We start from the raw sequence: 24,335 nt of genomic DNA, 5'->3' as shown, positions 1-24,335 counted from the left end.
CCTGCTGCACATTGGAACTTCAGGTCTCCTCGCTTTTATCACTTTCCTTGCTTTTATGATGTGTGCAGTGAAAAAAAAGAAAAATCTCTTGTGAATGGAAGTTTGCCTGCAAGGGTTCTGAAATGTGGAGAGGCAGCAGGGGCCCCTCTGCTGCATCTGAAAGGTGTTGTCTATGTGGTCACCAGCTGGGCTGCCTTCCCTGAAACCTGTCTCCATCCCAATTTATCCAATAGTTCGGGGAAATCCCTGTGATGGGCCAAGGGGGAGGCTGTGGATCCACTCTAGAAGCTCCTCTGCTCAGTGCAATCAGTCTGGAGGAGATGTAGCTGCTCCTGCAGCATCCACAGAGGGCTACACCGTATGCCAGATTTGTTCCATGAATTTCTCTCCTCTCATTGCCTTAAGCACAATTACAAATACATTATGCAGTGTGAATTTTCACCCTTTTTTAGCATTCAGCGGTGCTGTGAACCACCAGCCTTTCCCCTCAGTGTGCTGGGTTGAAATTAGTGCATTCCCCAAATATCCTGCAGCCTGTGCCATCCCACCGTGACCCACGGAGGGGACACCAGCACCAAATGGTTCCCTGATGGGATTGAGTCAATCCCATCCACGAGATCTGCTGCCCTCGGCCTCCAGAGGGGTCAGGAACCCACGGCGGCCGGGCCAGCGCACAGTGAGCTGCTGCCAGAGAGCTCCTGCTTTTCAGCTGGGGGAAAGCCGTGATGGACAAAGCAAACCTGTTCCATTTATCCACAGGAACGGGATCCCGCTCCTCCCTGCTGCTGGAGGGGCTCTGGCTGCCCACAGCTCATCCTTTCCTGGGGGATTTTGGCAGAAGGGCCCTGCCCGGCACCAGCGCGGGGCCGAGCGGGCCAGGCCGCACTGACATCTGCCACCCAGAACAGAATCTGACAGAAATTTAGCAAAACCCAGGCCGTGATCAATTCTGACAGCATCCTGCTCTGCTCAATATTCTCTCTGAAGTGCCTGGAACCAAATGCCAGTGCAGAGCATTTCTCGCCGAAGTTCAAGAGGGGAGATGTAAACACAGGCCGTAAAAGACCTGCATGTCTCCAGCTTGTAGGGGTCGTAATTCTTCCCAGCAAAGTTACCTTTCCTGTTTCTATGAATTACTCTTACATTCTTGTAAGAGATACGGTTTGAGGTATTTATGGTGCATTCAATTCTGCTATCATTGATTTACTGGACTAAACCTGCTCCAGGATATGATGTAAAGCCCCTAATTCCAAAAAACTCTTACATCTCGGCGAGAACAGCATTTTCTGCCCTGTTGCCCTCCAGCAGATGACCAACGGAGATAAACAGAGGGCACTCCACTCTCGGTTGCAATGTGCTTGGTGATGTGAAGGAATCAATCAGACAAAAGCAGATTATTAGAGTGTCTGAGAGAGATCAAACATTGCTGGCATCTTCACCCACACACGGTTGATTTACAGGCAAGCTGATAAAGTGCTGCAGCTCACTGTCAGAAGTACATGACAACTCCTCTAGCTCTATGGATAAATTATTGCTGAAGCCCATGATAACATTTCTCCACCTAGCAACCAAACATAACAGGATGTGGCTTTTAGTACTCAGAGCCAGAATGATACAAAGAGAAAACACAGAAACTCTTCAGGCAGGGAGGCAGCACACAGGGAAGAGTTTTTCACACACACACACATGAGGGGGGTGTGTCTGTCCTGGCTCTGCTGCTGGAAAATTGGCTGGGTTGGAGCTGTGGACCTGCAGAGATGCTGCCAAACCTGGGATTACAGGCAGGGTTTGAATGGGGTGTGGGCAGAGCCCTGGGCTGCGTGTGGCGATGCTCCTGAACACCCCTCACACCCATGGGAAATATCAGGTGCTTCCTTTGGCTTGGAAAGGCACCAGCAAGAAATAAACTCATTGTGATTTAAAAAAAAAAAAAGGCAAATCAAAATAATCCGATTATTTGGGAGACGGTGCTAAAGAAAGATGCGGTTCAGATATTCTCTTTATTTTTATCTGGCGGCTTATAAAATAATAAGTGATATAATCTGCTAAATATTGCATCATGGCTATTAGACATTGGGGCTGTGCTCAAAAATTAAGTTGGGTTAATTAGAGCATGTACTATATGCCTATAAAAGACTAAATCAGGCTCTGTCTCGGGAGCCAGATGTGAGTGCTTTTCAAAAACTGAGAATGTGACCCTGACAACTTAAAATCTAAAGTACATTGAAAGTACTCACAGGTTAGAGGTTCTGCTGCCTCAGATGCCTTTCAGAAATTCTCTTGCTTTGAAATGCACTTCCTTATTTAAATTTTTTTTTTCTCTTTGTTGCTCTATCAGAAGTCATCCCACAGAAGAGTAGGGAAATGAATATGGAAATAACTGTATGAAAGAAATTATGGAACCTGTTTATCTGTACTGTTCTGCCAAATGAACAATCAGAAAATGTGATTTTTTTTTTTCTTTTCTCCCTGTGGCTTTTTCAGTTACAAGAATTTAGCAAAGGTGAGAGGTAAGTGAGAAATTCTGAGATGTAAAAGATGTAATTTGATGAGATCCCTGAAGTAATTCTTTATACTATTTGTTTGTCATATTAAGGGCTCCGTTTTGTTTTTATGAAGGGCTCGGTGCTGTTTATCAGACCTTAGCCCCGTTTGCATTTGGAGTTTTTGGGGGGTTTCTTTGGTGGCTGCTGTGATGGGAGGTGGCCCCAGTTAATTGGGCTGTCCCAATTAACCCTTGGCTGTGGTGGATTCCTGCCCAGCTGCGTTACATGCACACACCTGGGAGGGAGGAGGGACTTGACTGGAATGTTTTCCTACTCACATCCATGTTCCTGCTGCTTGAAGCACCCCTTCCCCTTCCTCCTGCCGAGGCTGGGTTCTGTGCTTGTTTATCACATCTTAAAGTCCCCATCTCACTTTCCCAGCCCTCTTGTGCTCCTCCAGACACGTTACAGGACAGCTTCTGGGGGACCTCACGGAGAGCGTTTGCCAGAGCAACTCTTGTAAAAGCCAACAGAAATTGCGTGGCTTAATCCTCGTGTGCTGCATTGAAAAATTACCCATAAATATTTCACCATTATGTTTTATTATTACAGTCAAATTTGTTTTATGTACTTATTATTTAAGGGATAATAGGGCAGGTGTCCCGTTTTATGAGGCAATAATCTGGTTCACGTTGGCTCCATAGTTTATCCCTCCCAGAGAGCTGCATTATCGCCAAGGGACATGGGGAGCTTGTCTTATTATAGCAATAATAATAATAATAATAACAACACCACCTTCTAGTCCTACAGCACCTTTCCTCTAGAACCCAAAGCATTTTATAAATCTGATTTGATTTTTGACAACTGGGGTCATCTCAAGGATTATTTCAATAACGCCAGCTCTGGAGTGAGGATGGAAACCAGACTTTAGAGCACCAGATATCCTCCCCTGGATCTCTGGAAACCCTTGGTGTTTATCTCTCTCAGGATATCTGGGGGTGCAGGGGATGATCCCCAGGTGTTGATGGATGTCCTTGGCTGTGGCACCATGGCTTCAGATACTCTGGGAGCGGAGCACGATGCCCTTTAATTCAGATGTCAAAGATACACCAGAAATCTGCTCTGGGGAGCCTGGGGGAGCTGGGCTGCAGGCAGGGACAGCCTCACGTCTGTGGAAGGTTTGCTTGAAACCAGATCCAAGGGGAGGGGTGGATTCCCACCCCTCCCTTCCCAGAGGATTTGGGTGATGTGTCCCCAGCATGGCCAGGATTGTTGGAAATGCTGGTACACACAGGTGCTGCTGCTGGCAAGAGAAACCAGTCTAAACTCCCCTGTGCAGCTCAGCTGTGCTGCTGTGGGCTGTGCTGGTAAATTAGCTCTGTTTGAGGCCATAGGTAATAGATATGTACTATGTGGAGAGGTAGATTAGGTTATATACTGGGCATTAGTTGTACAGATCAGATATTAGCTATATGCAATGTGTTAGCCACACTCAGGCTGGCTTTTCCTGAACGCCAGGGTGTAAAAATGAGGATGCCTCCGGTGTCAAGCACCAATGTGTGCCCATTGCCAGGCCCTGGAATGAGCCACACAGAGCTGTGGATTTCCCTGGGTGTTGTGGTTGCCTTGTGCTCTCAGCCCTTCAGCCGAGGTGAACCCAGGAATGATTTCAGACTTTGGCATTCCAGGTTTTCCCTCAGAGCCAACCCCTCCTAAACATTCCCAAACTGAGATGAGGTTTGCATTTTATTAAAAGTAGAAAGAGGATTTACCTATAAATATTTCTGGGTTTTTGCTTCTGCTGTGGCTTCTCTCTTTTAGATTTTTTTTCTTGCTTTTGTTCTCTTTCTTTCCAGAAAGGCAAAAAACCCTGGGATGTTTGGCTGTAATACGAGTATCTAATAATTTCCAGTAATAGAAGTGGTTTATTTCTATTTGAAAGTTGAAGCCAGCTCTGATGAAGTTATATATTCTTTGATTAAATAAGATATATAAGGCTGAGTCTGCTCTCTTAACATCCCAGAGCCACAAGGGCTTTAGCTACTCAGAGGCTGTGTTACTCATTCCTCCCTTATCCACAATCCCAGGCTGACCTAAAAAACTTTTCCAACTAATGCTTGACTGAAATTGCCAGATTTCCACATGAAGTCAGAATTTTACAATTTCAGTTTTCCCCATGGAGGGAAAAAAATACCTTTACAAGAAATTTCCAGAGCTTTCCTTACTTGTATCTTGTGTGATTCAGCATTATCTGAATTTCTCTGAACCCTGATTTTCCTCAGTGTTGGTGGGAAAAGGACCAATTTCTGCCACTGTCATAGCTGATCAACCAGATATTTAAAATATTAGCGCCTGGGTCTGCCAGTAGCTGCTTAAAAGGATTTTTATGGGTCCCTACCTGTGTTTGTGAGTGCCTAAACACCTCCAAATGTTTCATCTCATTATACTTTGTATTGTGGTGAAGGGATAATACTTTCATTAGATCCATCAGCCATTCACAAAATATAGCTCTGTGCCACATTTACATCAGGAAAACAAATCATAGCGTGCCTCAACTTTCCCCCATTAGGAGCTGAATGGATGTCTTGCCTCACCCAGGCAACGGGAGATGTCAAAAGTTCATTGGATTTACGGATTACAAATCACCAGTTGTCTCTCAAGCATTGTGCAAATTATCAAACGTTGTTTTATGGCGCCGAGGGAACTGGCTGGGCAGGGATTCAGGAGTGTGCTGAAGCACCTTGTTGACTTCAGCATCTAAATATCTAAAATGAACATTTTAAATGAGAACAAGAGACGTGCTCTCCTTCCCTGGACCAAAGCACAGCTCAGTTCCCAATCTCCTCCCTCAAGAAGTATTAAAGTCTGTGCAGGGGCTCAGCACATCAGCACCTCACATTTGGAGTATCTGCATCTAAACTGCCTCTTTCCATTTATTTGGGTTTGTTGGTGGGGTTTTTTTGCCTGCTTATTGCAAAATGCCACGTTTTCATAACTTCCAGAAAGTTGATATTGCAAGGAAAAACCCAAGTTGCATCTGCCTCATTACATTAAAATGTTAACATTTCTAATATTTCCTAATGGCAGCGCTATAAAGTGAACATTGGAATGAAAAGCTCTGTGCCAAAAGTGGAGCCTGGAGACAGTTAATGGGAATGTGTTCCTGGGGTGGCTCAGGGTTTGCTTTGGGGATGTATAGATGATTATAGAAAATTGGTTCCATTATTCCCCCAATTACAACGTGTAAAGTCATTTTACCCTGCGCTGATGGCAGGGTGGGGACCAGGCAGGTTACAGCAAGAAATACCACGGATTTTGGGTTGATTTTGTATTTTCTGCTTGCTTACCGTGCCCTGTGTTCCTGCCTGGGTGTTTTTTTGCAGAGTTACCCTTTGTCATCTGGTTGTTATTGTTCTAACAACCCAGACCCAGCCAGGAGGGCACATCCCACAGACACCCCCATTCCGATGCTTAGGGACTGGTGAAGGTCCCACTCCAAAATGAGGAATTTTTTCAATGCCCAAGGGTTCAAAGCCAGCTGAAACCATCGAGGCTGTGCACGGTAGGACCGAGCTGTGTGATGCTTGTGTGATCAGCACTGCAATTCCGTATTCATGAGGAAGTAAAAGATGAAGTGTAGTGGAAAGTAGCTGTTGCATTCGTGCTTTATTATCTTGAACCGGTAATTGAATAGCTGTTAAGTGCCGAGTCCTGAAGGGAAAACCCACCCCGTGGAGCTCCTTGGCGCTCTTTAATGCTCCACGAGTTCATCCATCCAGCCTAATTTATGAAATGCCTTCATGTTTTGGCCTTCCAAATTTCGACCAAACGTGTTTCAGATGCGATGTCTCTATTACGATCTGGTGTTTTATCGAGGAGAGGAGGAGGGCAGAGCATTTCCGCGAGTTCTCATTGCTGTTATCGCTCTCAACACGCAGCCCAGAGAAGCCCTGGAATGCAAAGCAAGGGATGTGCAGATGCTCAGCCACAGCTCGATGCTGAATTTGGAGAGCAGGAGAACCCTTCTCCCATCTCAGCTCTCCTGAAATCCCATCAGGGCAGGCTGGCATGGCCCTGGCAGCACGGTGAGCTGAGCGTGCCGTTCATCCCATCATGGAGTGAATCCCTGATGGAACCGGCTCCCTGGACTCCCATCAAATCAGAAATAAGCCCTGCAGAGGTTCAGTGCCTTTCTGGCCACCAGCAGCATGAAAATCTGTGTCTGCTCGAGGTGTCTGACCTCTCCCAGAGGGGACACTGTGCTTGGGCTGAATTTGACCACGATAAATTCACTGGGGTTTTGTTTTAGGACTTGAGCTCCTTCAGTACCAGCTCAGATCTCCCAGAACCCCAGAACCACTGAGGCTGAGCCCTCCCAGCCCATGGAGGCCAGCCTTGGTGCCTGACACCCACCTTGTCCCCAGCCTTTCCTCGGTGCTGCTCCCCTGGCTGCACACAAACCCAGAACACGGAGCTTTCCCTCCACAAACTCTATCCCAACACGCTTTTGTTGCCTGTGGAAATGGGAATTCCCAACAATGTTGTCCTGGGAAATGTAAGCAGCCCAGAGCTCAGCAATGGCCAAATTCCTGGCCAAAAATATTGACAGAAAAGGGAAAAAAAAAGCTCCCCATAGTCACAGAAGATCTCCAAGAGCTTAGGGTAGATCCATGGCCTTCCAAACTGCTGGATGCTGTGAGAATTGTGGAATTTGGCTCGGCTGGGCTGCCTCCTTCCTGCACCAAAACTTCAGTGCAAACAGAAAATGAAAATTTCTTTCTTCAAACACACTTAATTGCTTTCAAGTTTTGGCATTTCTGTCACTATTGGATTTCCAGGGTGTCCCATGGTAATGATTAGAACTAAGCAAATACCTCAAAATATTTTCCATGAAAACTCCTTTGAATAAAACATTGAATAGCCTTCAGCTGTGTTCACACCCCTTTCATATTTGCTTTCTCTGAATATTCCAGTGACTGATTTATGGGCAGAAATGTTAACTGAAACAGCAATTTTTAAGGGAATGTTGCATAACATTTATGGAAAGCAGATTTTAAACATGGATATAGTATCTAAATGCAGCCTATTTGGAGTAAAAATAATACCAGGTGATTTAGTCCCATCAATCTGTGAGATCATCTCAGGGTCCAAAAGTGCAGAGACCACAAACAAAAGGAGGCTCTGCCCACCAGAAAGACCAAAAATGAGGGTCAGATGCAGGCAAAGCTGAGGAGGGACTTGGTGAGTTTTGAAGAAGTGCCTGAGCAGAGATTGTGTCCAGCTCCTGTGGACAAAAATACCTTCATAAATCTGGCCCCGACTCAAAATAATGTTGGATGTTGAACACATTTGAAAAATGTGAAAGTAACTCAAAGTTAATTGTGAAGAGAAGAGACTGAGCTGGCTGAACTTAGGCTGTTTACTCTGAGGAAGCTGATTGTCCTTACTAATGATACAGGAGCCTTGGCTGCTTCTTGGAGATGTCATTGTCAAAGAGCAAATATTTGCATATTGCTCTTCAACATCATTAGTTTTGTTTTGGAAGGTGAGTCATTAAGACCAAGGTTTGAGGAAGTGTACAAATATTGCACATCTCATTTGCATCCGTGACTAATTTGTGCATCAATCAGGTGAGGTGGCTCCGAGCTGACCAATCCTGGCATCCTGGGATGTGCAAGGATGCTCACAGGCCACTCACGTTATCGGCTGCGTTTCAAAAAGAAATTAATAATAATTAAAAAGAGGAAAAAAAAAAGCTGAGCAAAGCTCTAAAACTCAATTTTTGCATATGAAGCTCTTCTCCATTCTGTAGCGTGTTCCAGGGAGAGTGAGCTCTGCTGGTACAGGGAACTTTGACAGATCTGCATTATTCCCCTCGGAGTGCGAAAATATCTTCATGCCATCTCGGAAAGAAGCTCATTTAAATGCTCTGTGAATGCAGCCCTTCCCAAAGGCCACCATGTAGTCATGTATTTTGGATGATCTGCAGCTAGAAAAGTGTGCAGCTAATGCACCCATCTCACCACGGGAAAGACTGAAACAAAAACACCAAAAAAAAACCAGAGAGAGAAGCTGAAAGCCAACCCACAGCCTCTAACCCAGATTCCTGCTCTGAAATAAAGATGGTCTGAGGATGTTCCTGTTACCCAATTCCACCGACAGCCAGGGCTTGCTCTTTAAAAATGAGGAGCCAGAGTGTTTTCAGAGGGACACTCACACCCCATTGTACCTTGCTCACCCTTCTGATTAACCCTCTCTAAAATATCCTTATCAAGGAGCACTTTCAAGGCTGGAGAACGATTTGTGTTCTCTTTCTACGAGAATGGGAGAATTTCCAGTGATAAAAATTACGAGCAGATATTTGAGGAGCTTTCCCCAAGAAGTGGTGAAGTTGAGGTTGAGATTCTCCACCACCACATCTTTGGCATGGTGGATAAATGAACACACTTTAGTTCCCCTTTCTTCCCTAAAAAATCATTTACTTACCCTCCTGCCATCACATGCTAAACTAAGTCACGTCTTTATTTTATTAAGAAGACAGTTTTTTTCTGAGCTTCTTAAACTTTTCTAAATTTTCTTACCATAAACACTGCTCATTTTGTTTCTTATCCAGAGACTGATAACAGGGTTTCTATAAAAATGAACATTCATGATCAAAGAGCAACTCTGTATCATAAACAAATTACAACAACTGGGCATGCTTTGAAATAGCTTAACCTAATTAAGCTCAAACACTTTCGCAAAAGCTTTAAAAAAATGGGTGTAATTGGAGCTCCGTTCAGGTTCAGCTGACTTCATATTTTTAGTTTGGTTGGCATTTTTTTTCCCTTTTAGAGCTTTGCATAAACAAAACATTTTGACAGTGTTGCCTTCCTGGGAAAAAAATGTTGGTGGTGCTGAAAATTCAGATTTCCAAATGAAACACAGTTCTAATTGCTCATTTTTGCAGCTCTGGGGATGTGTGTGAGATGTGCCAAAAGCAGCCCCGAGTGCCTGTGACGGTGGCACTCGGGTGCCACGCGGGGCTGGGGTGACTGGGCAGGTGCCCATCGGGTGCTGGGCCACCAGGAGCTCCCAGGGGACACTGGAAATGGGAAATGTTGTGTATTTCTCTTTAAAAATTCAGTTATAATGTAGGTGTTGGGGATTAAAATGGAAACCCTGGTGGTTTTGCCGTGTTAAACCCCATTGTGTGTGGAGTGTGTCCAAGTGTTAGTCCAGCCATGGATTTTTCCTTCTTTTCCATGGCATGTTGCTGGTTCCTGGTGAAAAATTAACTTTAATTAATTAATTTAACTTTAGGCTGAGATTATCAGACACTCAGCTCTTCATATCTTATTTCTCACCTCACTCTCTCCTCCCATTTTAAAGGTGTTGTGGAAAACTTATCTCAGGTATTCATTGATGATAAACCTCTGAACCACAAGGATTGATCATCCCTTAATTCTGATTCCAGAGGGAATAATAATAATAATAATAATAATAATAATAATAATAATAGTACTACATCTGCATCCTTTAATTACTCAGGTCAATGCTTTAAAGGTCCAGAAACACCTGTGGATGGTAAAATGGCCCTCCAAAATTCTCTCTTTATTGAAGCACCAATTTTCTTAATCTTAGAATGAATAAATCTTCTGTAATTTCTGTAGAACTGTGCCCTTTCCTCGCCACCATAAAGCCAGAATGCTTTGGTTATTATCTGTTCTAATCTGTTGTTATCTGGTCTTTTCTGCTGTAGTGAATTATTTCATCTTTTTCAGAAGATTTTATTGATTTTTATTTCATGATGGAAACACTTTGCTGTTTGCCCAGCTGTGGAATTTCCATAAGGAGATGGTGATTTGCTGCAGGCTCTAATTTACACTTCTCAGGAATATTTGTGGGAAAAGAATTTCAAATCTGTTCTTATCTGCTCCAGGTTTTTCTGCACAAGTGTTAACGCTGGATTTTGCTCTTTGCCTGTAAAAGTTTACTACTGATTACTGAAAGCCTAAATTGAAACAAATTTATGTCTATAGCTCAAAAATACTTTTGTTCCATAGTGCTCAATTCCTTTTTTATATTTTTCATTTCTTCTCCATTTCTTGAGGAGAAAATTTTCAGCAAAATTTCTTTTCATGATTGAAAAGCACCAGAAGTGCTAAGCCAAATTACCTGTAATTATATAACCTTCTGATTCTGCCTGTGTTTAACAGATTAAATGTTCTGTCTTTACAACTTTCAAGGTTAAGTGCCCATAATGGGACATGCTGGGGAGTAGGGTCATATAATCCCCAGCAAGTGGCACTCAGCAGCCCAAATGGAAGAGAGTTATTAAAATCTATAACATGCAACTTTCATCTAACACTCAAATTATAAGGGAGCCACTTGGAAAGAGCCAAAGGCTATTTGCAGGTTCAATATATTCACTTTGCTCTCAACAGTGATCAAAGTTGGGAGCTTCACACGGCTTGGGCTGATGGAAGAGCTAATTTGGAGGAGCTGCAGAAAATGCTGTTCTGTCCCCAAGCTATGGTGGGTTGATAATTGGAGTTTTCCACCTGGGAGGGAGCAGAGCCTGCACTGCCCAGCTCCCCACAGGGCTGCACCAGCTCATGGGCAAGGGTTAAAAGCCAGGGAGATTAATCTGGGCACCAAGACAAATTACACTTCTATTTTTTACAGAAAGTTTTCTAACTGGAGTGGTTCTGTTTTAATTGGGGACTATTACTTTAAATGAAATGCAAGATTGAGAGTCTTTTTTGCAGGGATATTTCAGTCACTGTCAAGACCTCCCAATAAGTTCATTCCTGCCTCTCTTCCACATATTCTTGTTTTTTCTTCTGGAATTTTCTAGAGATTATTGATATTTTCTTTTCTTAATCTACCCCATGTACCAAGCCTATAAAGTTGGGTCCAAAACCTGTTTAGCCTTGGGGTGACACATTAAAAAACCAGAGTGGTTTCCCTTTCCCCCCCAAGAGGCCACTTTGGAATGTGTCACTGCCACACCGAAACAACTGCAGTGAAAGCCCTTGATCAAAACAACCACAGCACCTTTGCATCGCTGTTTTTGCTCTGTCAGTCCTTGAAATGACCTTGGCTTAATTACCTGCATCTCAATGAGTGAATCTACATAGCAAGTGAAGGTTAATTAATGAAGGATCATTTCTTACTTAAACCCATCAGGCAGTGGCTGACAAGCAAGTCTGGCCCGTGCAGTAGCAGCCTCTATCTCATTAGAAATGGTCAGATTGATGTGCTGGGGCTGCTCTAGAAACAGGGCCAGGACAGTTTGTTAATGAAGAGAACTGATGGGCTCCTGCTAAACACTCAAAAGCTGCTGTCTGTTATCACCAACACCACTGAACTTCAGTTTTTCCCACCAACTCCTCAATTTCCAGAGTTTCCTTAGTGCCTTTTCAACCTAAACTTCTAAGATTTCCACCCAAAAGCTGCTGTGAGTTTTTTACCTGGCTAAAACGGGCAGAGCAACGAGATCCTCTCTCACATGTTGGGGTGGCTGGCACAAAACCCAAGCAGCTGCATCACTCCAAACCTGGTGGCTGCAGGAATTCCTCCTGGTGAGCTGCCCTCCTCCAGCTCCGAGGGATTCCCTGTCCTGGAGAGCATCACTGGCCCTGGGAGCTGGATGTGCCTCTGTTGCCATCCCACAGCTGGAACGGGCTGGACCAGATTCCCACTGGGATCTGCCCTCCCCTACCCCCAGGAAAGCTCTTTCCCAGTCCTGGACAGGGGAATATTCATGGTGGGGATGACAAAGAGGTCGCTCAAGGAGCTCCAACACCAACATCCTCACCCTGCAGCAGCTCCTGGGGGTAAAACACCCATGAAGAGCCTGAAAAACAAACCAAAAATCCAGAAAAATAAGAACTGGAGGAAGACAGTTACTCAAAGCAGCTGAAACTAAAGTTTAGAAGTTGTGCTGAGAGCCCTAAAAGCCCTCTGAACTTGAGCTTGTAAAGGGGCAGCCTTGCACTTCCCATAAATCTTTCCAATCACTCATAGGATTCCTGATTTTAGAAAAACCCTTGCACTTGATCTATTTGGAAGTATTTTTCCCCCAATAACCAGTGTCTTTCCCCTGCTCACAGCTGAGAGAGATGGAGGGAATTCGGTCCTGTGTCACAGGGAACTTTTCAAACACACTGAGGCTCAGCTCAGGCAGGAATTGAGCTCTGCAGACAGGTGGATCACACCTGCAGGGACTGGTGGCACCCTGGATTGCAGAGCCCAAACCAGACCCTGCTCCAGCACCTCCCAAAGGCAAAATACAGCAGGGGATAGAGCTCAGGGAGGTTTCTGGCTGCTGTACCCGGAGCAGAGGGATCCAGCCTCACCCTGGAACCATGCTGAGGTTCTCAGCTTTGAGGGGGGAAGGTGTTGCCCTTTCCCATCCCTCTGCTTTTTGACTGGGAAGCCAGGCTGGATCCATAATTGCCAATTTTCTCACCCTCAACAGCTTTTCCAAATGCAGAAGTGGCCAAAGAGGAAAATATTTCTTATGCTGGTGAACAGAGGGTGTCAGGCCAGAGGTTTGTTCCCTTGCACATTGTGTCGGTATTTGATCAAAATCTGGCAGATTTTGGCTGCCTTGCCTCATCTCTTTTTTCTTTAGGTCATGATATGCCTTCCCCTTTTTCAAGCTCCTCCCTTCTCTTATCCACTGATTAAGAAATAACAACAAAACAAGTCTCAAATATTTGGTCTTTTCTCACCTTTGCCTTTGAAGGTTTACACGAGTGAAGGTGGGGCTGAGCTCAGAGGTAAAACTCAAACACATTTCAGAAAATAATTTAAAAGGTGAATTGCTCCCACCTGATATTAAATGAAAAATACCTCTTGTGATCCTGCTTCTGTCCTATAAAAATTGATTTTTTTTTTTTTTTTTTCTATATGCAGAAGTATTAGTAATTGGTTCTGGCTTGGGCAGGTGCCAGAATTTAACTCACCACACTTCTAATGTTTTCAAGTGCTGGAAAAAAGATTATATAAAAAGTTTTCTGTAACTGGGAAAAAGAGCTCATTTACCTTTGTAATTTTCTATTAATTTACTACTAGGATTCATTTTGCATTTAATTCAGTCCTCTAATGGCTTAAAACTGTGTCTTTGGTCTTTACACATTTCTGGTCTCAGCCGTGTCAAGCTTTTTCATCTACTTTATGTTCATTTATTTTAACTTTTAGTGGTCTTCCAGCCAATTCTTTATCCTTTTTATTACAAGAGCATGAAATTTTATAATGCCCTAGAGCTTTGTTAGTCAGCTGCTACAAGGTTCTTAACCTTAGTTAATTTATTCTTTCACTTTTGACTTTCAGATATGGAGCATGCTTTAATATTTTGGTTTTGAATATGAAAGCAACTTTTATTAAGTAGGTTTATGGCATTAATAGATCCTTATTTCATTTTTACAGGAGTGTTTAGGTATCCTGCTAGACACAGAATGTATCATTTTCCATAATTATCTATAATTTTTGTAATATAATTTAAACTCTGCTATATTAAAATATTGCTAATATAACAATCTTAACCTTTTTAGGTAATTTTACTCCAGAATCATTGTAAACAAGTATAAGTATGGTTCTTTTTCATTGTAAAGCCTGCTTTTTTTGGGTTGCTTATTACATTAACAAGGAATTAAGTCATGGCAGTTTGCTTATGTAGAGAGAAAGAAGAGAGGAAGTTCTAAAATCATCACTTGCTGTAATTTTACATAATTGCTCTGAACCCATCCAGCAATGATGGAACACTGGCCATTCCTGCAATTTGGGAACCCATGAAATCCCTGAGGATTGGGAGGTGCCAAGCTGAACCATTCCCATCCTGTGACCTCCTTGGCTTCAGCCTCACAACCTTTCCTCGTGAGACCACGGCAGGAGAGGATGCAGAAGGGAATATCTGATAAAAAAGCTGAAATTCAGGACCAAACAGCTGAACTTGAGCAGCTGGACAGTGGGAGCAAGATAAGGAGGAGGGGATGGAGCGAGGAGGAGGAGGAGGAGAACAAGGGGAGGCCGTTCTGCCCGGTCTGGGAGTGCCGAGGGAATGGGAATGAGATGAAATCTCAACACTGGTGTAAAATCAACCTTTGGCTGAAGGAGAGAAAATGATTGCCAAGGATCCTTCTGTCAGAGTCCAGGTATCCCTGGGAAAGGGATTGGATGGATGGAATCCCTGGGAAAGAGATTGGATTGACTGAATCCCTGGGAAAGGGATTGGATGGATGGAATCCCAGGGAAAGGGATTGGATGGATTAAATCCCTGGGAAAGGGATTGGATGGACTGATCGTAGGAGAGGGATGCAGACGTGGGTTGTTCCCAACAGGGGAGAACAAGGAAGGTTTGGAGCAGGAGAAGGTCAGTGTCTGGCTGGTTCAGTTTGCCTTCGAGGCTGCATGCACCAAGATTCCAAAATACCAGTTTTGAGAAGCATTCCCTGAGCAATCACCGATCCAAAGGGGACACAACTGGAAAATTAATAGCAAGGGAAGAAAGTGTTCTTGTGGAATCCATGGGCTAGGCTTGAAATACCCACATTTGCCTGCAGTGTTCCATTTTTGTACCTTTTGGCTTTCAGGAATCTCCATTAATCTGTAATTTTAATAAAAATGCATTTTCATTTCAGCTCAGGTAAGAGTCCTTGCTGTAATTCTCCTTCTCATTGTGGTGGAGTTGTTATTTCCTCTTCATTATTTACTCGTGTGTAAGTACCAAACTCCTCTGCACTGGAAGCTCATTTCTGTTCCACAGGGAGCTAACACTTCACATGATTTTATACATATATATATAGATATGTAATGTATATGAACATTTCTTTGTCAGGTAGGAGCTTTTAGTTATTCTGACATGAGGCTTTCACACTGCAAAAATATTACTAATACTATTTTGCCTCTAAAGTGCATTTGTTATCAATATGCACTTAAACTGGTGATCAAGAGTTGGTGGGAGAGACACCTGCTCTGCATTTCTTATCTTTTTAATACCTTAGGGATACATCACTTAATAATTTAGTGCTAAACCATTTAGCATTTTAGCCCATCATCTCTTATATTACACATAGGATTTCAGTAATGTCTGATAAAATTATGTGTTAGCTGCCTTATGTGTGTGTAAAACTTAATAAGTCTTCTTCCCCCCCTCAAGTTTAATAACTGATTTCTTACATTTATGGATGTGAAATTTTATTGCTCATGGATATAGTTTGAACCTAAATCTTCATATCTTATAAATTGATTTTTAGTTTCCTTTTTGACCTTATGAATTTCAATCAGACATTGACCTCTTGTTGCTCATGAATCTGACTGATTTAGTGCCATATAACAATAATACTGTAGAAAAGCATTATCATAAGAGCCCACAGGGTTTGCTGAAACCCATAACTAGATTTTGGAGGCCTCTACCAATAATAATTCTTGACCCAAGACTATTCTCTAATACCTTCATCCTTAACTGTTCTGGACTGGCCAATCCTTGTTTTAGTACATTCAAGGAAAGTGGTGGGGACTCCCAGGAGGATCCGAGCTCACACTGTGTGGAGGAGATAATGCTGAATATACTCCTGTAAAAGGAAGCTTATAAAAGACCAATTCTGTCTGGGATTTGTCACATTTTGAAGTGAGAGGGAAAGACGATTTAAAAGGAACCTTTTGTGACAAAAATTAGTATTTACTCAGTGTTTGAGATTTTTGAAAAATAAAAATTTGATAGTAATTGTCTTTAGTGGGATATGTTGTTATTCTTCAGTCTATCACTATGGCTGCAGCCTAAACAGAGGGCTTGAATGATTACTGCTTTGTTTGCTTGGCTGTGCTAATTTAATTTAATTTAATTGCTTATATGCTTTGCTTTACTGAATAACTGGGTGTTGATGTTCATTATTCCTTATTAAGAAAGAATCTTGAAGTGAAAACAGAAGTGGGAAGGCCGTGGGCCTGTGGCATTGCTTTACAAATGCTGACTTTGGGCACAAACATTTCCTGAGTGCCTCTTTTTTCTGTGCCAGTCCTCAGCTGTGGAAATGGCAGCTTTCCTTCTGAACTGACCACCAGGAGAGGTGGGAGCCAACACCGAGAAATCAGATAAAACCACTTGTGGCAAACAGGGCAAGGGCTGAGGAAGGAGGCACGAGGTGTGAAATCCTCCTGGATGCAGCCCCCAAGTGCTGCAGGTGTTCTGCAGGACAGGGGGGTTTGTGGGGGAACAGCTTTTCAGAATCCAGCTTTCTGTAAAACTTAACTAAGGGAAACCACTCAGATTAATCCTGCCTTGTGATTGCCTTGCTTTTAAAAGTGAAGTTGCCACAAAGAAAGGCAGAACTTGCAGCTGGACAGGAGAGCCTGTGCTGCTCATCATCCTGACTGTAAACTGGATGAGGAGTGCACTTTTTGGCCAGTGAAAGGCAAAACCAATCCCTTTGCAGTTGTCTGAGAGGTGAATCTGAAGGCACAGGTGCTGCAGGACATGGCCACATCCTTGTCCTGTTATGTGAAACACTCACAGGGGCTCCTGCAGGACACCCAGCTGCCTTTATTTCATCTTGGAAGGCAGGAGAAAGGCAAGGTGCTCCTGTCCTTCTCATTAAGGATATCACATCCTTGATGCTTGGCATTTAAAAATTCATTAAAAGTGAAGCCCTCTTCGTGGCAGTGCAAAAACTCCCTGGCACAGAACCAGGTCCATTTCTTCCAGGAGCCCTGCAGAGCCCCTGGCACGCTGCTGGCGCTGGGCACCACCGGCAGCTCCTGCTCACACCCAGCTCCCAAAGCTCCCTGTGCAGACAGAAAGGTTAAATCTGGAATTCCCAAAAAGCAGCTCACAGCCTTCTCCAGCATCACTTCCTTGGAGAAGGGAGAGCAAGATGAGGGCTTGTGCTAGCTTGGAATAAATGATGCCAAGTGTTGCCTAAGGACCAAAACTCAGACTCCATGGAAGCAGATTTTACATTTAACAAAAAGAGCTTCTGCTCCCCCATGCACTGGGCTGGGAGCTGTTAGAGGGAGGAATTGGTGTCTGGTATATTAATGTTCAAGGCTTTCCAATTTACACACAGAATACAAGAGGTGAGTAGTCCAAAATATAAATATATGAGTGGAGCTGTGTAGTATTACTACTCTGTTTATGATGCTGAGAAGTCAGAACTGTGCCAAGCCACTGTTTTCTTATAAACTATTTAAATAATTTATTGACATGTAAAGTTAACAATTCTCTGTGTTTACTCCAGCTTGTGTTAGATCTGATATGAATGAGGCTCTTTGGACCTTGCATTTTTATCTCATTTCCTCAATGCTGGCAATAATTTTGCTGTTTCAATAACTGATCTTACTCACCTGCTGCTAAAAACACTTGTCATGTTGAATTACATACCCTGCACAGATATTGTTGCAATTAGCAATTACAAAATATCACAACAGAAGTGTACAAAGGTTTAGGATCCAGATTTTTGACTGTGTGTAATCATGTCCTAATTTGCTGAAACACAAGCCAGCAAGTTCTGTTCATCTGTACATATTTTTTATTGATCTGCATGTGCACATGCAGTAATTGCACATGTAAATTTGGAGCCAGTGATAGAAATATAATAAGAAATTCCATGTTTTTTCTCATTCCCAGAGCTCCTGACTGGGCCATCCAGCACCACAGGGCCCAGGGGTTTGGAGGAATTAAACCCAGCTGGATCCAACGCAGGTCTTCTCTCAGAAGATTCCTGAGTTCATGAATCTGCAAACCAAGATCTCCAAGGTAAGATTCAACCCAATTTTTTGTATACAAACTGACTCCCCTCCTCTCCCACAAACATTTCCAGGTGTGACAGATGTCCCCACCACAAGAAAACATCTGTGACAGCAGGTAATTGTCGTTAGCATGTGGCCAGAACAAATTAAAGCTGACTGGGAAGGCGTGTGGGGAGTGATGGTTTCCAGGAGCCACTGGAGTGTGCAGCTTCTCGTGCTGGGGCTGGGTCTCACTCCAGCCCCATCCCAGCATCCCAGTATCCCAGTTTCAGTGGGAAGTGGAGGGCTGTGCAGATGGGATGCTCTGTGGGAAGTGCAGGGGGGCACAGGAGGGAGGAAATTGCTGTGTTTGAATGCTGGGCCACATTGCCAGGAGAGGGTTTTTCCACTTAAGGCTTCACGGCACACAGAGAGATTAACCACAGTGCCATGGCCCTTTTTTTTTTGTTTAAGTAATAAAAAAAAGACAATAAAAAATTAAAATAACATTATCTAGAGGTATATAGATAGGAGAGAAATCCTGGAAACATTTATTAATGCTGTTCCCACCCAGTGTCTTGGTACAACTCTAACCAGGGAGTTCCTGGGGACCAACAGCTCTGGCTTCTCCTTTGGCTCTCCAGCCACTGGAGTCTATTTTGATTTCTTGCTGTCCTTTCTGGTTGTGCTGGATTACTCATAACTGCAGCTCAGTGGTAGCTGCCAATACAAATTTAGTCTTTTCTGTTTATTCTGTACTGTCCTGTCAAAGCAGATAAGTCTGCTTTGCATTAGAGCTCAAAAATTTAATTGTGGGAAAATGATGAGTCACTGCAGCAAAGGTAACCCAGTGTCTGTGTCAGGGGACCTTCTTCTGATGGACAGAGCACTGAAATGACATCAGGGCCACGAGCCAGAAGCACCAGCTCTCACACCAAGGTGTCATTTACATTCCCCTGGGATGCTGGGGCTTTTTGAACCAGCCGGAAGATTGATTTGGGGTCAAGTGAGAAAAAGATATAGGAAAAAGGAATCTTCCAAGCTCTATTAGCAATTCAGGCCACCTGCTTGGGAACATGCAATGAAATTCTCTCAAGAGGCTGCTCAGGACAGAGCAGGGTTGTCCATTCTCATCCCCCTGAGGTGAGGAGCTGGGCAGTGGAGTGATGGGAGTGCCCATCCCCAGGAAGCAGAATCACCACCACACTGAGAGGAGCAGAGCAGGGACAGAACCACAGAATCATCAGGGTTGGGAGAGACTTCAGGATCATCCAGTCCCACCATAACCCAGCACCCCAACCTGTCCCCAAGTGCCACACCCAAATGCCACTTGAACACTTCCAGAGATGGGGATTCCAGCACCTCCCTGGGCAGGGCTTGTGGAGAGTGAGAGGCTCCCCCCTTTTCCAGATGGAGGTCTGGCAGCCTGGAGCTGAAGTTCCATCTTCCCTGGCATCGTCGTCCCTTGCAAAGCTTGTCTGAAATCAAATCCATCTCCAGAGCCACACCAGCCTAAACACCCAATGGTGCCTGGGAAAGAGAGAACTGAGCCCTTCCCGTGCCTGGTGCTGCTGTCTAAAGGAAGGACAAACACAGCCAAACTCCTCTGGAGCTCCCTCAGGCCCCGTTTGAATCTTTCCCGGGTTAAGGTTGCCATCAGCCCTTCCCTGGTGACTGGAACTGTGGCTGTGAAGTTTGTTTGGAGGGCCCATATCAAATCTGCATATCTGAGCCCGCCTCGCTGCGTTCCGAGCAGACCTCTCAAGGACAAACCCAGCGAGTCACACCAAGACTAAATTAAGTGTCTGCAGGATTTCCTTGTGATATGATAAATTTCCAGCAGAACAAATAGCAGAAATGGAGTAGAAATGCATAAGGAAATCCCAGGAAGGATTGATAGAAATTAATTCAAAACCTTTTTTCTCCGGTATAATTTGGTCAAGACGTAGTGGAGTTCACAGTTTACAAGTAAGAAGCAAAAAGCAGGAAGTACATAACTAGTAAAACAGCTCAATTAATTCCCATTTCGTGCTGCATCTTTATGGGGAAACTCAGCTGTGTGTTAATGATCCTCAGAAAAACCCAGACAACACTGATGCTCTACTTACACTTCTTGTTAAGGGTAAAATTCACCCTATTGAAGAGGACAAGCTTAAGATCTATGCATCCACTTAGTACCACTTATCCCAATTTTCACTTAACAAGAGCCTAAGTAGTGTGTACGTCTGGATTGTCCTTCTGCACTAAAGTGAATTTTCTCCCCAGTAAATTAGATTGGTCTGATGTGTGCTTAAAAGGAAGAAAATCTTTGCTTTCATTAGGGGCTGTGCTGAGAAATTGCTGCTTGACCTATATCTTAAACAAAAAAATTTGCAGTTGTTCACAACTGCCCTGACGGTGGGATGTGGGATATTTGCACATTTTCCCAGCTGATAAACAGAAAGCTGAAATGATGGAGCCCATCAGTCCTGAAGGGGAATAAATTCTGTGAGGGAGCTGCTCATTGCTTTGTTATTCAGATCCTTCTCGTGGATGGTTTTTAATACACATTTATCTTGATGTTTGAGTCAAATTGGCATAGAGTGGGTTGAGAAGCATCATGAGACCATCAGCAATCCCTCAGCAGAAAGCACAGAATGGCAGAATGAAGTTTTATATTTAACTTACATCGGAGATAAACATAAACAGAAGAGTTTTGCCAGCCAAGGAGTCCTGAGAAGGTTGGATTCAGTGGCAGATCCTGCGTGTGCACAGCCCTGTGAGTGTTTGCTGTGCTGTTTGTCACTCTGGCAGCTCAGAGCCCCCCGTGTGTGCATCCCCCACAACCCTGGGGCTGGGCAAACACACATCCACCATTCCCAGTGCCCATCCAGGGCCCTCTCCCAGCCTTGGGAATGGGCAGCAGCTTGTGAGCACACTCCAGGACGTGCAGGATCCCTTCCTGCGGCCTCATGTTTGTATTTGCAGGAACACAGGCTCTGGGAGATACTGCAGCCAGTTAATGAAGTCCTTAATGAACTGACAGGCCTGGTTCTTATCTCACTTATGCCAGATTTAAACCTATGTAACTCCATTAACTTGGTGAGTTGATCCTAATTTTACATAAGTGTAAAAAAGATGAAAACCAGACGTTTTATGTTCTCTTTATCTAAGAGAATACAAAGTATGGAGTTCTTAAAAATCTTTTTTCTGTTTTCTCTCAGTTGCAAAGAGATTTAAGGGCTCCTCCACCTTTGACCCTCCCCATTTTCCCTATGTACCCATCTCTGCAGCTCCTCACTCTGTTTTCCAAGTCAGCCTGATCATGCAGGTTTTGATCTCACTGTGGTTTGGTACCTCCTGAAACGAGTTTTGTAAACTTTGTTCCTAGTGAGCACATTCCTTCTGGCATGAATCAAAACTCTGCATTCTTCCCCTCTTCCCACGGAGCCTCCAAGAGTTCAGCCTCCTCCAGAACATTCATGGCTTTCTTTAATGCAAAGAAATTACCAGCACAGAAACCAGTCATACACCAGGGGTGTAAAACTGTGGAACTGAAGGCAAAATCATTTTCTTCCTCACAGCTTAACTTTGGAGATGTTTAATCGTGGCCTGTTGTTCTCAGCCAGTTCTGCTGAACTTTCTCTGCCTGCAGTAGTTTACTTTCCCCTTGAACTCTGAAAGATCAGTTTTACCCCAAGGAGACCCACTCTGTGTACACAGAGAAAATGATTTCAGATGTTTTGGATCTCTTCTGTCGTGTTTTGATATTGATACGATTTCCAATAGAGTGTTGCACGGTCCTGCCTGCACAGCCAGGCTCAGATGCCAGTGTGAGCCTGATCTTCCAGAACTCCAAGGCAGGAGCAGCTCCCTCCCAGCAGGTCCCTGTGCCAGCAGAGACCACAGCACAAACCCCAGGGAATGGCAGAAGTGGCCAGCAGCACCCCGGGCAGACATGTGAAATCCTGAAAGCACGACTGCCACTGACCTCCCCCGTGTCAGCACTGCAGGAATGCCCCTGACTTTGATGGAGTCACTCATAATTTACAGCTCTGGGAGATGAAGCCCGCAGCCCAGAGAAGAGAGATGTTAACACGGATAGTCCCTGTCAGAGGAGGGATGCTGATTCTAATGGTACCTCCTGTCAGTCAAGCCACAGCCTGGGTGTCACTTAGCAGGACAACGGGTCACCCTCTTCCCTCCATTCTGAATGTGATTAAAAATATCAAAATGAGAGTCAGAATGGGGAGAAAAAAAAAAAAAAAAAAAAGAACTATTAGGAAAATAAATAAGAGGACTGGGAAGAGAAATCAGAAAGGAGAATGAAAGTGCCCTGCAGAGCCCCAGTGCAGTTACCTCGGGCTGGGCAGGGGCAGGGGGCTGCTGGAGACCCCCCTCACTCAGAGGGGTCACAGCACTGAGGTCTCACTCCTTTCTCCACACTCCTCCAGAAAGGGCCAAGCTCCTGCCAAGGGAGGCAGCGAGAGCTCCAGGATCCCCCTGCAGCCACAGGCAGTGAGGGTGAGGGAATCCCCTCTGGGGCTGCTGGACCAGAGCTGGGGGTGAGAGCCCAGCCAAGGCCAGGAGAGCTGGGTCAGAAAGGGCTGAAGCAACACCAGCCAGGGGCTCAGCTGAAACGAGGCAAATTTGGGATGTGAAATGCTGAGTAGGTGATTATTTCCCCTCTGTTTGGTCCTGCAGTGTGCCTGACCCTTTGCATTTCTTATGGCAGTGGCCAAAGGTTAAAATGAAGGTTGATGTCCCTTTTGTGCCTTTTATCATGAATAAAACAAGAATTTTTTTTTTTTCCTGCAGAAAAAAGGGTCTGTCCACTTTTTTCCACTGATCATCAGGTAGAGTTTTCTGTACCTATTCACAGTCTCAGATGTGCTGAGAGCTCACACCAGTTTAAAGATCCATGAATTCTGCTGTCTGTCACAACCTCACCCTGCCAAAAATCCTGAGTTTTCAGGTGCCTGCAGCAGGATGGGCTCCAGCTCTGAACCCCAGAGCTGCCACTGTGTGAGGATCAACCCTTCAGAGGGGCACAGGGAGCCCTGCAGCTGCTCCTGCAGCCCCTGGGCACTCCCAGCCTGGAACAGGCTCCTGGAATGCTGCTGGGATACAGCCCTGGGGCTCTCTGCCTGCCAGTTTTAACCACTGGAAGTTGGAAGAGATTCCCAAAAAGGAATCCAAAATTCCCAAAAAGGTAAGCTGGGGATGATGAGGTTTTTAAAGCACAGCAATACCTGAGCATGACAAAAACCACAGAAGGGCTGATGCTGTTTGGCACTCTCCTGGAAGGTCTGTGCAGTAGAAGTTCAGTTCATTAATTGCTGCTGCTCCCTCCCAAAGTCAGCTCAGATTGTTTTCCTGAAATAAGACCTGAACCCAGATGGCAGAGGTGAACCTCCCTCGCCATCCTCCACCAAGAGAAGATGCAGGTTCAGAAACAATATTTATACTCCCAAATCTCCCGAATTACTCTCTCTTTTTTAAGCTTATTAAAATTAAAAGCATGACCTGCCACATCACATTACATCAAAACATGATGTAACTTCTTCATTAAAAAAAAAAAAAAAATAATTTATGATTTTGTATTATGCCACAAAAAGCTTTTGTTTTCCCCAGAGAAACTATAAATTTTTTACAGCGACTGTTTCTCCAGTATCTTTGGCAGACTGAAACAGTGAGCGTTGGCAAAAAGCAGATATTTAACAGCTCCTGACGAGCAGCTTGTGAATCACCAGGCTGGGCTGCTGGCACACAGCTCCCTGCAGGTACCTCTGAAATCACCCAGCCTCCCCTCCCTGCACCACCAGCGAGTGCCTGGCTGCCCCCAGCCCCAAAGCTGATCCCCCCAGCCCCTCCAAACTCTGCTTTTCTGGAGGAAAGCACTCTCTGCTCCCAAAGTGCCACGGCACCCACGCTCCAGCATGAATTCCCACTGACTTTGAGCGGCCCAGGAAAATGCTTTTCACTGCATTTGGCATTTGGATGTTTTCCATTCAGAGATGCAGAAGTGCTTTGTGCAAAGCCTTCACCTCTGCAGCTCTGGAGGGGGGAACTGAGGCAGGAGCAGTAGGAGGAGGCATGGGGAGAGCCAAGAACAGCCAGGTGTGCTGTGCTGGTGCCTGCACCTGCAGGTGATGG

The 24,335-nt window shown here is 44.5% G+C and overlaps 1 long non-coding RNA gene across 1 annotated transcript; it reads left to right on the top strand.

Annotated features, from left to right (window-relative positions):
• The first annotated feature begins 637 nt into the window (after nt 1-637).
• Nucleotides 638-23,003, top strand: LOC147650115 (uncharacterized). Its single transcript, XR_015277108.1, has 4 exons — nt 638-1,460; nt 2,485-2,510; nt 18,100-18,336; nt 19,064-23,003. It is a non-coding gene; the product is annotated as an uncharacterized LOC147650115 (long non-coding RNA).
• Nucleotides 23,004-24,335: the final 1,332 nt, after the last annotated feature.

Source organism: Cyanistes caeruleus, chromosome 16 (genome assembly GCF_971803275.1).
Source record: "Cyanistes caeruleus chromosome 16, bCyaCae1.hap1.1, whole genome shotgun sequence".
Classification (NCBI taxonomy): Eukaryota; Metazoa; Chordata; class Aves; order Passeriformes; family Paridae; genus Cyanistes; species Cyanistes caeruleus.
This window is presented reverse-complemented; position numbering and strand designations above follow the sequence as displayed.